The sequence below is a fragment of the Gorilla gorilla genome, chromosome 6 (assembly GCF_029281585.2).
Source record: "Gorilla gorilla gorilla isolate KB3781 chromosome 6, NHGRI_mGorGor1-v2.1_pri, whole genome shotgun sequence".
Classification (NCBI taxonomy): domain Eukaryota; kingdom Metazoa; phylum Chordata; class Mammalia; order Primates; family Hominidae; genus Gorilla; species Gorilla gorilla.
Genome location: NC_073230.2, coordinates 97,516,583 through 97,533,630, shown reverse-complemented (window position 1 = coordinate 97,533,630; position 17,048 = coordinate 97,516,583).

The following is a 17,048-nucleotide window of genomic DNA, read 5'->3' as shown; positions in this document are numbered from 1 at the left end:
TGGGCAACCTTAAGGTTAAATGACACAAATGTACTTTATTAATCAACCGGTGATGTTGCTCTTAAAGCATAAGTGCATCTCCATGCATTAATGTATGCTTTGGGATATGCTATAGTCACATGCTACATCGTGATGTTTCAGTCAATGACAGACCACATATATGATGGTGGGCCCATAAGATTATAATACAGTATTTTTGCTGTTCCTTTTCTACTTTAAGATATACAAATACTTACCATTGTGTTATGGTATTCAGTACAGTACAGTAACATGCTATACAGGCTTATAGCCTAGGAGCAATAGGCTATACCATATAGCTTAGGCATGTAAGGAGGCTATGCCATCTAGGTTGAAGTAAGTACACTCTATGGTGTTCTCACTATGTTGAAATTGCTAATGATGTGTTTCACAGCACATATCCCCATCATTAAGAGATGCATGACTGTATAGTAGTTCCCTCCTTATCTGTGGTTTTGCTTTCTGAGGTTTCAGTTACCCAAAATCAACCACAGTCTTAAAATAGGTAAGTACTATACAATACACTAAGATATTTTGTGAGAGACCACATTCATATACCTTGATAGTATATTGTCATAATTGTTCTATTTTATTATTAGTCATTGTTGTTGATCTCTTTGTGTGCCTAATTTACAAATTAAACTTCATTCATCATAGATACATATAGAAAAGAACATAATATGTATGGAGCTCAGTACTATACCATTTCAAGTATCCACTGGGAGCCTTGGAATGTATCCCCTATGGATAAGGCGGAACTACTAATTAAATTTCAATTTAATTTCTTTACAACCCCTAACAAATTGACCTAATTGGTAGGTTTTATACTTGGGTAACATGGAAACAGCTCTTTGAGGCCACTCTAATTCATGACCAGGAAGTGATTCATAATTTCCCTTCAGAAATATACTCCTCTACTGGATTGATAACAAATCGAACAATTATAAGAATCCTTTGTTTGTCCTTGTTGACCATATTGCCAAAGGGAACTTACTTCACAGCAATTATGAAAATGTTCCTTTGTTACAACTGATATGGACTGAACATATTTTGTTGCATGAAGTTGAGCAGGATTGAGGGCTTATATCAAAGAGATTGATTAGTAATTGTATTATTTCCTCATATAAGAATAGCTAGCCATTTTGGTGCCTTGGTCACCTCTGTGATCTAGTGTATTAGTTTTCTATTGCTGCTGCAACAAATTATTAAAACTTGAAAAATACGCATTTATCATCTTACAGTTCTATAGGTGAGAAGCCTGGCACCTGTCTCATTGGGCTAGAATCAAGGTGTTGCATTGTTATGTTTCTTTCTGGGGGCTCTAAGGGAGAATCTGTTCTGTACTTTTTCCAGCTTTATTTCCTCTATTCTGGAGGCTTATCCATAGCTCGTGACACAGTTTTCCTGTCTTCAAAGCCAGCAACATTGGGTCAAGCTCTTTCTGTCTGATTTTCTCCATTTGGAAATACTTGCCTGCTTTTAAAGACTCATGATTAGATCAATACAGGATAATTACCCATCTCAAGGTTACTAGCCTTAATAACATCTGCAAAATACCTCTTGCCATGTAAGGTAACGTATTCATAGGTTCCAAGGATGAGGGCATACACATTGCTGGGGGCCATTATTCTACCTGCCACATCTATGTTTAGCTGTTGGAGCTAGAAAATTTTTCTTTTAGAAGTATTCCTTCCACATTCTCATTCTTTACGATTTCTTTTTTTTTTTAAGTGGATTCCTGAATTTCTTCAGTTCCCATTTCATTCTTTCAAAGTATGTTTCTGTCAGTGGTCAATTCCCCATTGATTTCCCCTCTCCTTTTACCCCATTTTCTGTTAAGAGGTCTGCAGATCAGTCCTTGTGCTCTAACTCTACCTGATTTCTTTGTATTTCAGATGTCATCTTTCTTCCTCGTCTTTGCACATATTCTCTGGATTGCTACCCTTTTTGTTACTCTATATGTCTTTTCAATACACATTTCTCTAAATTCATATTTTGTGTCTGTCCCAGAAATAGATCAGAAAAAGATGGAGATTGACTGATGTCAACCCTTTTCTCCCAAGTGAACACATATAACCCCACTGTTTTATTTTTAAGCTACAGATGATATAACTGTATGGCTTTCATCAGAAGCACATCTGTCAAGTGATTACATTTTTGCTCTTTAGTGAGGGGCTGGATGGGAGCGAGAGTTGATATAGTTCATCTCATCTCCGATTAATCTAGTATGTATCTCTAGCTGTGATTATAGATTTTAATTCTTCATGAAGTTACCATCATATTTATAGAGACAATCTTTTTCTCATTATCTTTAATTTAAACATTATGTCAAAAAAGAAAAGAAATCTCGATTGCCTGGGTTGCATTTTATACAAATTCAGATAATGAATACACCTGCCTTAGTTTAAAATGTTGTGTTGACATTTTCGGAGAATAAATTTTCCTGGCATTACAAATGCATCCTTAAAAATGTTCTCTAAAATGTAATTTTTAATCCATACTAAAAACCAACTGCAAGTTTTTTTCTTCTATCTATACTGTTACGGCTGGAAGTGTATATTTTCCTCCATATATATAAATCTATATATATATATAAATCTATATATATAAATCTAGATTTATATGTAAATCTAGATTTATATATACATAAAAATCTTTCTGAAAATATATGCCTTTTAAAGCAATTATTTAAGAAGAAGATTCCAAATGTTCATAGTTCTCCCTGAATATACATTATTTTTAAGAATGTGAATTTGGAGAAATTATACAGAAATGTGTCAAAATTTCTATAAATCAATAATAAGTTAGCATATGCAGTTATCTTCTAATACCACCATCCTTTATATTCTTCTAAAATTTTACATCATTCATCTTCTTTATAGCTTTTTTCCCAAGGAGGCATAATTCAGGAATAGACCAGAGGTCACTTGAATGTAGTAATGGCTCTATAAATAAAGAATATGTATTTTAATAATATACAGCTTCATTAGAGACAAATTGAATTAATGTAGGAGTTGTAGGGTGTGTTTGAAGACCTCAGATAAGACTGGTTATGATGGGGATACTTATTCAATGCTAACTAAAATAAAATCAGATGAACTTCAAAATATACGGTATTTATCAGAGGTGACAATGGGTTACTAGGAATTCTTAAAATTGAATATGCGTAAAAATCACTCAGAGAGCATGTTAACAATGAGGATTTCTGGCCTCATTTTCAGAGGTGCTGATTTTGTTGGCCAGGGAAGAGGTTCGGGAACCTCCATTCTGGTGATTCTGATGCTGGTTATTCTTGAGTTCTCTTTGAAACACTGGATTAAAACACAACTTCAAGATAAACCCCTAGCGATTCGTCTCACCAGCAAACTCCCTCTTGTAAACATGTTGTGGAACTTCACCAGTGAAGTGAAGCTATGAGAACCAGCTTTACAGAATCCTCAGTAGGGAGCAGATCTGTTCTGTCCACATGGTCTTTGTCCCTAAAGGTCTAAATCAGGAACAGTCAAGTGGCCAAGGCCACTGAGTGGTTTACTCAGGTCTAAAATTCTTTTAAAATTATTAGCTTTTTTTTTTTTAAGGGAGGAGGTTGAATTCCACAACTAGAGATTAACTTAGAATTATCCCTTTAGTAAGACTTTCAGAGTAGTATCAGTTAACTGACCCCTAAACAGTGAAGGAGAAGCATACAGATTCTCTCTTGCTTAGATAGGGCTCTGACAACAGCCACAGAGAGGGAGATAGTGCAGCAGGTGGCAGCTTGATGTGCAGGCAGAGGAGGGACTTAAAAGGCTCCTGGTATTCCCCAGGGTGGGCCTCTTTGCTTTCAGTGGGGCTGCCATTTGCAGAAGAAGCTGTGCATGGAGACTTCTCGGGCAGCTCAGCTTCCCAACCCTTCTGAGTATTTTGTTTGTTTAGGTTTTTAATACATCTGACTTCTTAAAAGGCCCTTCCTTCCCAGGGAATTCACTAATCAAGGTATTACTCTATTTATTTCCATAAACAAATCCTTATGAAAGAATTCATTCATTAATCAAGAAATGTGATCATTTCCACTGTTGTACCCAAGAGCTTCAAAGCACCATTGTTGTTCGCATCAATTAATCCAGGTAACTGGGAAATGTGAGTAAGACAGGACTAAAATATATCCCAACTGATTTTACAAGATTAAAAAAAAAATCTAAGATATCTAAACTCATGTTGTCTTAAGCATGTTAAGAATGTAAAGAATGTTAATTCTTCATAGGAAAGAATCACAGCACAGAGGAAAAGACTGCCAAATCTTTTTAGAATAAAATAATTTTATTCTAGAACTTACTGTACCTTGGAAAGTTTCAAGCAGCCCCTTCCTTTGTACTGTGTAATATACTGGAAAGATACACCTCCTCCAGGTATGTAGGATGCCATGTTAGAGTCTAGCTAGGGACTCTAGCTAGGGAGTATGGAAAACAATTTTTTGATTTTTTTTAATTAAAATGTTTATATAAACATTTTAATGATGTGTAAATTAGTCTATGAATGATGGATGTTGAATTTCAAAGATAAATATTTATTTGATGTAATTAATTACTTATACATAGTATTAATACTTAATTCAGAGGGCAGTTCATGACTAATAAAAAAAGAGTTGGCTATTAGATGGTCATTTAGGAGCAATTCCTTCCAAATAGCAAATTATGCTAATTTCAAGGCTAAGGCACATGCATTTTTAAATGAGATTTTTAAAGAAAGTTAAAACAGCACTTGAATTAAGTAGAGGTGGTTGAAGTGATAATCAAGTGAAACCTTTATCAAGAAAATAAAATTGACCCATCCCCCACACATTCCACCTACCCAACTAATTTAAAAAAAATTTTTTTTTACTGAGATACAATTCATACACCATAAAATTTAAAAATAAGATTTTGTAGTTTTTAGTATTCCAAAAAGTTGTACAATACTCACAACTACCTAACTCCAGAATATTTTATCACACTAAAAAGAAACCCTGACCCATTAGGAAGCACTCCTCATTTCTCCCTCCCCCACCCTCTGGCAACTACTGATCTAGTTTTTGTCAGTGTGGATGTGACTATTCTGGATATATCAAATAAAGAGAGTCATACATGTGGCTTTTGTGCCTGACTTCTTTCACTTATCAGAATGTTTTCCAGACTTGCACAGGTTTGAGCATGTGTCAGTACTTCATTCCTTTTTATGGCTAAATAATACTCCATTGTATAAATATAGCACATTGCTTACCTACTTATTCCTACTTATTCATTAATAGATACTTGGGTTGTTGCTATTTTGAGCTATTATGAATAGTGCTGCCATGAACATTGTGTACAAGCTTTTGCGTGAATATATTATTTTAATTCTCTTGCATATACACTTGGGGTGGTACTGGGTCGTATGGTAACTTTATGTTTAATTTTTTGAGGAACTGCTAAACTGTTTTAACAAAGTGTCTTCAATTATTTTGTATTCCCATCAACAATGTGTGAGGGTTCCAGTTTCTCCGCATCCTTGCCAACGCTTGTTATTGTCTGTCTTTTTGATTATAGCTGTTTTAATGAGCACGAAATGGTATCTCACTGTGGTTTTGCTTTGCAGTTTGCTTCTTGTCAATATTCTGAAATTGATTCCATGGTAGAAGGGAGGGGAGTTCATGATGGTTTTTATACCTCTGAATAAACTGAAAAAGGGGTGATTCTAGAATTAGTTAGATTCATTGCTTACCTATATATTTATATACCACTCCATTAAAAAAGCCTTCATATGGTTCATCATAATGCATTGTATAACATAAATGTAAAAATATATTAGAGTATTAGCTGAGTAGAAAATATAGATAAGGTAACTTGTAATATGCTATGGGCATATTATAAGGTTTTTTATACTAGCCAGAGGTGGGCTAAAATTTTGTCTTTGAACTTCCTAGGAGCCAAACTGAAATGATAAATTGAAAACTCCATAGTGCTCATAAGATTAAAAACAAGTTAGAATCCATTGCTGACTATTGTGGAGTCATTATCTATTCTCTGCATGAGCCCACCAATATCAACAGGACCCTGAATCTTGACACATTCCTTCCCATTGCTGACTATTCTGGTTGATAGAAGGGTTAAAATCAGCCTGTCACATCCATCTATTAGTACCATGTCTGCTCCTTGGAACCTTTCTCAATAGATATGTTACCCTACTTTCTATCAGCAGCAGTGCAGTTATTTGAAGATATAAGGCACCTGTAAAACCTTGACTGTTCCTTCTCCAAGCTGAACACTCACTCTTCATATGAGAAGCATCAGATGGCTCCCCATTTTCTAAAGATTTAGGTCCAACCTTGCTGGCCCCCGTTGGGTCCTTTAGCCCCATTTCCCCTCAGCCCCTCATGAAATCCAGGCACACTGGACTCACTGTTCATTTTGCCTGGCAGGTCCTTGTCTCCTCCATTCCCTGTTCCCTTACCACTGAGGAAATTTGAACACCACTCTTCAAGGGCCAAATTCAGATGTTATCTTTTCCTGGTAGGTTCTTAATACCCCCAGGCAGAATTAATTTTCTTTTCTCTGTGTTCCCATAGCACTTTTAAAGCAGCAATTGTATGAATACATCCTAGTGATTTGTTCATGTGTCCATCTTCCCCAGTAGACCATGATCAGTTTCACAGGAGAAAATTGTCTTTTTTATATCCTCAGTGCCCAGCACAAAGCAAATACTCAACAAAGGGTAGTTGCATCAAATTGACTTAATAAATCATTCCTGACTTCTCACTCTCCTGTAAACATGTGGGTTTGTCACTGTCTCTCTTTAAAAGTGACCCCCAGAAGGAAAAATCTTCTTTCAGATGTTCACCCATCAATGTGCTAAACACCCATCTGCTCTGGAAATTATATATTTCTATTAATGTCACCTCAGGCTGCATGGGTTTTGTTCATAGACACATTCACTATAGCATCCCAGAAAACTTTGCTGAATATTGTGATTATTTCCCCCCTGGGCAAACCACTAACAGACTAGATTTTCCTTTGCTTCTACTTTCTTATCTAAATGTAATTCCTTATATGTATCCTTGATACATTTAATATTGTTTCCCACTAAAAAAGATAACTTCATCCTTTTGAACTAAAACAGTACATTTCAGTTTTGATTCTATCATCTGTTATATCCACTCTCTCTTCCAGTTTGATGTCACCTGTGTATGGAAAGATAATGTGAAATATGTGCATTTGCCTTCTTAATAATTATTAAGTGTTTAGTAAACAAAGAAAAAATATGCAGTACATCTATTTATTGGGAAGTTTTTGTTGTACTTCTAGAATCCAAGATTCTAAAATATCACCATCAAACCTTCCAAAGATGCATGGAGATATTCTTTAGATAGCTTTGGGGAAAACATGTTATCATTAAATATATGTGTCTCTGTCTGATATGCTTCTAACCCCCACAGAGCCTGTTATGTGCCCCTGCTATGCACTCATGTAGCATCCTGTACCTTCATTATCATAAAACTTGTTACAGTTTATGTAACAGCTTATATAATTGTCTCTCCTCCTTTCTAGTCTACTATTTCTGTTTTGCTCAATACCCCAAAAGCCTAGTACATTACCTGGTTAAAATTTTATTTGAGTCAAATCTACTTTAGATCAATAATGTAATATGTATAAATACTATATAATTTTGTGTGGTTCAACACTGAATCGGTAACTAAAAAGAGGGTTCCTGATATTTCAAAGTAGCCAGAGACATTATTTCAGGGACAGCTGAGGCAGTCAGCAGATTAAATTATCTATCTGATAGTACCATTTCAAGTTTACCATAAACTAATTGCCTTAGTCCGCTTTGTGTTGCTATAACAGAATGCCTGAGGCTGATTAATTCATAAAGAAAAGGGGTTTATTTAGTTCATGGTCTGCAGCCTGGGAAGTTGAAGAAGCATGGCACCTGCATCTGCTCAGCTTCTGGTGAGGGCTTTTCATGCTGTAGGACAACATGGCAGAAAGTTAAAGAGGAAATGGACACATACAAAGAGGCAAAACCCTAGGGGCATCTTGGCTTTATAACAACCCACTTTCTCAGGAAGTAATCCATTCCTGTTAGAAATAATTCAGTCTCAAAAAAAGTGAGAACTCACCCCAAGAACAGCACCAAGCCATTCATGAGGGATCTGCCCCCCTGACCCAAACCCCTCCCATCAGCCCCACCTCCTGACATCACTACATTGGACACCAAATTTCAACATGAGTTTTGGTGGGAACCAACCACACCCAAACCATAGTGCTAATCAAATAATGACTTACATTTAGCAAAATTTAAAATCTCCCAAAATATAGACTGTAATACTTTATCAATAAACAGTATTAATTTAATCATTCCAAGGTTTATTAGTATTTGTTGCCCTGAAACTTCTATAGAACTCTAGGCTGCAATGCTAAATCAACTGGGAGATCTTAGGCACCATTCAAGAGGTTTCATCCCTGAAGCACTGAAAAGATCTTATTAGAAGCCACTCACACCATGAAGAAGGTCCCACAGCAGAAAGTCTAAGGAGAGTGTTATGGTGAGATTTCAGTATAATTTGGTTTTTAAAAATTCCACTCTGCAATACATCCCCATGATATAAATATTCCTAATTACCACAGAATTTCAGTTCCTTCATACAAAATGCTGCAGTGCAATTTAGGGCTGCTTAAAATTATCTTAACTTGTCCCATTTGGCAAACTAAGCCAGGGTCTTAGGAAATGTGGAGCTTATAGTATGCAGCAATGTGGGCAGCTTTGAGAGCTCCCTCCTTCCAGATCTGAAAGAGCCTTTTTGTTGACCCTACACTGAATTCTTATGTTTGAATGTATCACCGGGATGCAACAGTCAGCTTCTGGGCTAAATGGCAAGAGAAACTTCTGGAACACCAAGACAGAAAAATGTAAAGTGAAAATTATCGAAACTAAAGTTTTTCTGATATGGTTTGCTGTTTAATGTACATTCAGTTAAGCAGCTCCAAAGAAAAGTAGGTTTTCTGTTAGCAAATGCTGAAGACACAAAAATACCATTCCTGTCTGCTTTCTTTCCTGTTGGTTAGCTATTGGATGCCATGAAAAATAAAATATGTCTCTATTTCCTGAGCCCACCCAATATTTTAAATATCTTGACATCTATATTTATGTTCTGTCGAAAAGGTAATAATACGAAGGATTTATTATAAATCCTGAGCTTTCTTCTTCGAATCACAGCAGCAATTATTAAGGATTCACATGCACATAGCATTGAGTCTGTGCTATGACATAGTCTTGTTTGCCAGAAATTGACAGTTGAAAAGTGACCCCATTAGGCAAGAAAGATTTTTCCTCCTTCTCCTACCACCATAACAAATAAAGTACAAGAAGTAAGAAAATGAATAAACATTACACTAATAAAACACCACAGAGACTGGAAAACTGTGAAGAAAATGTGGAAGAGGGAGGGGAAAAGATAAAGAGGAAGCGGACCATTAATATAAATAGATTTTAAAAATGATTGCATGTGGCAAATGAGATCACACTGTGAGTCAAACATGCCTTTGTATCTAGAACACTGCCAGAATTCTCTTTTAATGAGGACCAAGGAATCTCCTGGGGAATAACTTACCTTAGGCCAGAGTCAAATCCCTCCAGCTTGGTGGAAGATCAGTGCTCAACTTTCAGGAGTGGGATGTACACCAATAGTACCTGTGGATCTACCCTTAAAGCCAACTAAGAAGGCAGCCTGAGAATGAACACTGAAAGGGCTGTTTTCATAAAAAATCTGTAAGAGATTTTTCTTTTTTCTTTTACTTTTTATTTTAATGAAAATCTTTGGCATGCTGTGCCACTACATTGATAAAATGCACCATCAAAAGTGCCCTACTTCATTGGAGAATTCATTATGACTTCGTGGAGCAGAAAGAGTTGGCTCATTGGCAGCAATTTGAGTGGATTTGGTTCGCTGGAGCTATCATGTTACTGCATCATCAGTGCAGGTGGGGCTGACTGGCTTTGACAGTAAAAGGAGGTGGCCCAGTGCCAACAGGGGCAGCAGAGGGCCTGCAGGAGTGCCTTCATAGATGCCACACAGATGCTGCACACTGCCAAAGCAAATCTCAGGGAAGGAAAGATGGGGCGTCATACAGTGATTGTGAAGATTATGCTCTTGAGCACATGTGAAACACCTTTCGGAGCTCCTGAATTTAGTAGGCAAGGGTGAATTTTGAGAATAGACTGAAAGAGTTAACCATAGTTAAGCCTGGGGTGTAGGTTATGAATAGAGTAACAGGTAATTTATTGTACAAACAGAGATGCCTTTGAAAATGAAGGATTTGCTACTAATAATTACACCAAGACAACAGATATAAACTATGACTGCCCTGGACAAACTGGAATGCATTGTCACACTATGAGGGACTGTCACCTTCGATTGTTAGTTTTGCCATGCTTGCTGTTTTATTCTAACCATGTACTGTTTTAAAATCAGAAAAATATAAGACACTGTAATTTACCAGAAGAAATAAAAATCGAGTATGAGGGCAAAGATAGCAGCACAATGTTTACATTGTTAGGGTGACCCTAGTCCCCCCCACCATCATCCCCCTCCTGACCCCACCTCACAGTTTAGAAAATTACATCTGCAAATTATTCAACATCCACTGGCGACCCCAGAGCAGCCTACCTTCCTTAGCAAGGCCATGCTGTCCCAGCAGTTCTGATGTGCCCTCACTTTAGTTATTTGATTTTCTGCTTTTTCTCTCTGAGATAGTAGCCTTCCAAGGTTCAAAGGGACATTTGAATGTTAAAAGCCTGGAGGTAAAGTTTACAAACACAATGCTTCCTCATCACAGCTGGCCACATCAGTCCTGTCAAAATGCTAATGGTAGAATGTTTCTTTATAAATAGAGTACCCATGAGATCAAGATCTTAATTTACTTTGTTCCTAATTCACAAAGGGAAGTTGCCTTCTTTTTTAAAACTAAGTTGAGGTTCTGTCTTTAGTAAATTCTTACATGTAGCTGGAAATTTCCGTTGCAAAGTGTAGTTGTTTTGTTTTAAGCTCTTTCCAAATGACTTTATAACTTTTTTAACGTTTTGGCATCAGCACTCTTCCTCTGTCCACAGAGCTGGTAAAGACAGAATTATGAACTCTTCTGGCGTTGTCCCAGCCCACTTCTTGGAGCTTTTATGAGAGAAGAAGTTTGGCAACTCAGCTCCCAGTGCCCACAGGGGTGCAAATGAAGCTGGAGCTGAAGCCATCTATGAGAGCAGATGGACTGCCAGTCCAATGACTATAACTCTGATAGCTCCACACAAGTTGAGAAGCAGCTTTTCAGCTGTGACAGGCAAGGCCCAGCAGGGGAAGTAGCTCACTGTCTGGTCTGATTTAAGATCACTGCCAAAAAATTTTCTTCATTAACTTCACAGTTATCTAAGCTCTATGAAGGCAGGGGTTTTTGTGTTTTGCTTATAGGAGTATGCTCAGGGCCTAGAACAGTGCCTGGGTTATAGTAGGAGCTCAAAAATATTTGTCGAATAAAAGAATATTTCTTCACCTTCAAAATGTCAAGATGGGATATTAATAAAACCTGTATCCAGGATTGATGGTCAGCTGATTTCCATTCTGATATATCATTTCAGTGTCACAGGATTGTTGTGATGATTGCATGAATTAAAACATGAATTAAAGCACTTACAATAAAACCTGACACATATCAAATGGTTAATAAATGTCAGTTGCCATCAGTTTCAAGGCACAGAGGTTGACACTGAGGAAGATTGGGGAACACTGTAGGATCCCAGCAGGGGGCACTCCTGAGTTCAAGAAGCAATAACCGGTTCCTGCTGAGTCCTACTTGACTATGGGGAAGGACAGTTGCCAATGATGCTGTAGTCCTTGCTTCATGGGCCCAGGCTTACACCTGGCCAGAGGTCATACATTAACTTGTCATCAATAAATGGCATTTATGCCATCTGCACATGGATACTGTTCTCTTAGTGAGGAGATGGCAAAGTTCTGAAAGAATGGATCACAGGGCAGATAAGTTTTATCAGAGCATGGGATAGTGCCCAAGAAGGGATAGCCCAATACTGCCAGGGTGGGGCGCTTTGGAGGAGAGTGGCTAAGAGTGAGTGGCGCGGGGAGCAGGGTGGAAGCAGAATAGGTAGGGGGGCTCTGCCACTAAAATATCTATTGTCTACCCGGGAATAAAATGTGTTACAAAGATGAGAAGCTCAACAGTATTCTCAGAAGGCTTTTCAACTTAATTGCCCTGTTCCTTTTCCTAATTAGAACCTTGATCAATTTAGGATACAGTATATGGTACTCTTTGGTTAGGTTTATGTGTATGTAAGAATCAGGTCAATTGTAGAAGGTTAAACTGGATTAGAATGTATACTATTTGTGCATTTGGTAACAATAATTCTTATACTTCCCATTTGTATAATGCATTGTATATATTATATACAGATAATAATCTATATTATATAGAGGTTATATTATATATAGATTTCTATATATAATCTACTTTGTTACTATATATAATCTATATATATTACATATAAAATCTATTTTGTTACAATAACTCTGTGAGGTTTATAGGGGATGTAGTATTAACTCTATTTAACATGTGTAGAAAATAAGGCACGAAGAATTAAGAGGCAAGGATAGTGGTAAAAGTCCCTGGGGATGGGAAATGGCATTTTCGTTAGTGTTCTACTAATCGTCGGAGCAGGGTTTTCTGACTTCAGATTCAAAAAAGATTTTTCTTTTCAAGCATACTTGGTTACCCCTCACCCACAGATTAATTGAAAAAGCTTCTGGGCTCCACCAGTTTTGCTCCCTATTAAATATACTAATTGAAGAGCAAACTAATTCTGTCTCTAAACCAGTCATTCTAGAGGATATGCAAGATGACCCACTGAAGTGTTGGAAGAAAATGCTAGGATTTACAGTTTTATATTTTTTGGATGTGTTAAAATGAACATAATTCATTACTACAGTATACCTTAATACATATATATGCACATATAGCAATACATGTGTAGAATTAATAAGTAAGTGTATTTACAAATATTGAGATGCATACTTTTTTTTTTTTGGCACAGAACCGCAGTTTCAAGAAAGACTGGCAACCATTGTTCTAAACTGGTAACTACTCTACCTACAATGTCTGCATTGTTTTTAGCTAAGCACACTTCTCCTTTTGTTTTACCTTATGTTTTGTGCAACAGAGTGTGGCAACGAGCTGCTGTACCCAGAATAACAGAAGCTTTGAGTGAGAAAGGCCTGGAGGGATCAATTCGCCTAACCCCTTCATTTGACAGGGGAAGAAACTGAGGCTTACAGGGGTTAAGGGATTTGCCCAAGCTGAAAAGTTGAGGTTGAGCTCAACAATATGGGAAACGGGTGGAAAATCCAGTTAATGCTTAGCTAGCCATGGTAATGTGTCATGGAGTTGGCTTGCAGAAATTAAATCCGTTAATAATCCCCAAACCTTATTTTAGCCAGAACTTTTAAATGCCTCACCTATCAACCCTTTTTTAAAAGATAATAATGTAATGGTTTTGTTTCTCTGGGCACCCATGAATACTGCATTAAGCAAAAATGTCACACATACAGTGCGCACTGGGTATCTGGTTATAAATACAAATGTGGAGACTACTTATAGCTATATAATTATATATATATCAATTAGAAAAAACAGTTGCATTGAAACAAATATACTACCCATCCTGGCCTGTTGTAAAGAATGGAACAAAATTGTAATATTCTCCAACAGGCAAATTATTGCTCACTCAAAATCCACTGAATCTTGAAACACTACCAGTTTTCTTCTAAAGGGAATTTCATCTCAGAATTTAAGACCAGATCAATGCTGCACTATTTATCACATGCTAAATTCTAGTAAGTATTTGATTCTATTTCTGGACTCACCATTCTCTTCCATCAATTTAGTCATGTACTTCATTACCAGTGCCTAAGGGTTTTATTTACTGAAATATTATGACCAATAAGATTAGTATCCTTTCATCACTCTTAAATCTTATAAAGTTTAAACCCCACCACTAGGCAAAATCATTTTGCCTGTTCAAAAGCAAAGCAAAACAAAAATGCCCAAAACTACCATCACGAACAAACAGTATACTGGTATTATTGGAAAACTCAGGAAATTTATAGATTGATTTAGGGAGAATTGACTTTTTAATATTAAGTCAGTTTTTCCCTAAAGTAGGATATTTAAATCTTTTTAAATGACGATATACCTTTCCATTTATTAAATCATTTATGTTTCCTTGGCAAATGAGATTTTTCGTTCATATATATATATATATATAAAATACTTTTTTTTTTTGAGACGGAGTCTCACTCTGTCACCCAGGGTGGAGTGCAGTGGCGTGATCTCAGCTCACTGCAACCTCTGCCTCCCAGGTTCAAGAGATTCCCCTGCCTCAGCCTCCCGAGTAGCTGGGACTACAAGCGCGTGCCACCACGCCTGGCTAATTTTTTTGTGTTTTTAGTAGAGACGGGGTTTCACTGTGTTAGCCAGGATGGTCTCCATCCCCTGACCTCTTGATCTGCCTGCCTCAGCCTCCCAAAGTGCTGCGATTACAGGCATGAGCCACCGCACTGGTCCGAAAACTGTTGACATTTTTTACCAATAATTCAATCTGTCAATTTATTGAATTTTTCTATCGTTTATAACCATTTTTTAGTTGATTCTCTTGGGGTTTCCACAGGTACACCCATCTCACTTGTGAATAATGACTATTTTGCCTCTTCCTTTCCAATTTTTATGCTTTTTACTTTGTTATCTTATGTCTCTGCATTACTACTTCTAGAGCAATTATTTAATCGCTTCAATTATTGATGACGTGGAATTTTTTTCCATTCTAATGATATTGCAGTGAACATTTTAGAAATGTTCACTGCAGCATCATTAGAATGGAAAACAGCAGTTTGGTCATTTTGTTAAGATAGGTTTCTACAAGTGTAATTTGTTGGGTCAGAAAGAATAATTTTAAAAAGCTTTTAGGGCCGGGTGTGGTGACTCACGCCTGTAATCTCAACACTTTGCCTGTAGTCCCAGCTACCGGGGAGGCTGAGGCAGGAGAATCACTTGAATCTGGGAGGCGGAGGTTGCGGTGAGCGGAGACTGCACCACTGCACTCCAGCCTGGGCAGCAGAGCGAGACTGTGTCTCAAAAATAAAATAATAAAATAAATAAAGCTTTTAGAACATGGTATATTAGTTTTTCATAAGGTTCTCCTGGTGACCATCATCACCTTACTTCCACTGTCCACAATCTGAAGGCTCACAGCACAGTTGCCCTCTTTCCTCTCCTTCATCCAGGCACTTTCTCTTTGCTGTCCACTAAGGGAGGGGTCCCTGAGCCCTGGGCCACAGACCAGTAGTGGTCTGTGGCCTGTTAGGAGCTAGGCTGGACAGCAGGAGGCAAACACCGGGCAAACAAGCAAAGTTTCATCTGTGTTTACAGCTGCTCCCCATTGCTCACATTACCACCTGAGCTCCACCTCCTGTGAGATCAGCAGTGGCATTAGATTCTCAGAGAAGCATGAACCTTATTTGCACTGCACCTGTGAGGGATCTAGGTTGCATGCTGTTTAGGAGAATCTAATGCCTGATGAGCTGTCACTGTCTCCCATCACTCCCAGGTGGAACCATCTAGTTGCAGGAAAACAAGTTCAGGGCTCCCACTGATTCTACATTATGGTGAGTTGTATATTTCATTATGTATTACTATGTATTAATAATAGAAATAAAATGCACAATAAATATAATGCACTTGAATCTTCCCGAAACCATCCTTCCTACCCCAATCTGTGGAAAAATTATCTTCCACGAAACCAATCCCTGTTGCCAAAAAGGTTAGGGGCAGCTACATGAAGGGGATACCTGGAAATTCCAAATGAAGCCTCCCCAAATCAAACCAAAGTCAAATACAGAAACAAACTTCCTTCTCAAGTAACACAATAATCAATTTGGAGATGAAATTCAATGATTTGGACAGTATTTGCTCTTTGCTCACTCTACTTGTGAATCATCCCAGGTTCCCTTTTGCCCTCATTCTTCACATTGTAAAAGATACTAAGTCCAGTAGATTATACCACATTAACTTCTCTCCTATTCATCCTGTAGTTTCTATCCCCACTGTCACGGCCCTAGTTCAGGAACTCATCCTCTCACACCTGGACCACTATAATACTAACTGATTTGATCACTTCTGCTCAATCCTTTCTTTACTTCTATTCAGGACCCTTTAATGGCAGGAAAACTTAGGATGACCACCTTCTATCCATCTAGCTTATTTTTCTCTCCCCACTTACCTACTACCCTCTAGCTTTACCCCACTATTTGCAGTTCCCTGACAAGTTGCAATTTCAAAGTCTCTGTGCTTTGAAGTGTGCCATCCAGCTGCAGGAATCTCCTCCTTAGCACCCCAAACCTCCAACAAAATCCTGTTCTACCCTATAAAAGCCAATTGAAGGGCCACCTCCCTGGTGAAACATTTCCCATTCCACCCTTCAACCCCACTCCAAACCCATTATCGGAGGGCTATCCATTGATGGAGTATGATGATATTTCTTGAGGTTGTTTTTGCGCCCAGTTGCAGGGCTCTTACATAAGTGGAACAAAGACTGATGAAAATTGGCAGGGACTGGCTCTTCCTTTTTAGTGAATTGTATTTGTTTAACATGACTTTGGGGTTATTCCATACATATCTATTTCCACCATCAGTATAAACACAGAACTGGCATTGCAGAAGGGGCCTCTAACAAGAGCTGGGGGAGGGATGCTTAAAAGGTAAGAGTTGACTCTGTGGTCTCCCTGCTCTCACATGCCTCAGGGAACTTGCCTTGCTGACTGTTAATGATCACCTTAGGCCCTGAAGTACTATGATGAGAGACCCCCAGTGACTGTTGCAACTTCAGACAAAGCTTCTGGTTCTCCTCCCCCACTCCTTTTTTTTTTTTTTTTTTTTTTTTGGTGGGAGAGAGATTCAGAATTTTCATTTGCTAGTTTGATAGAA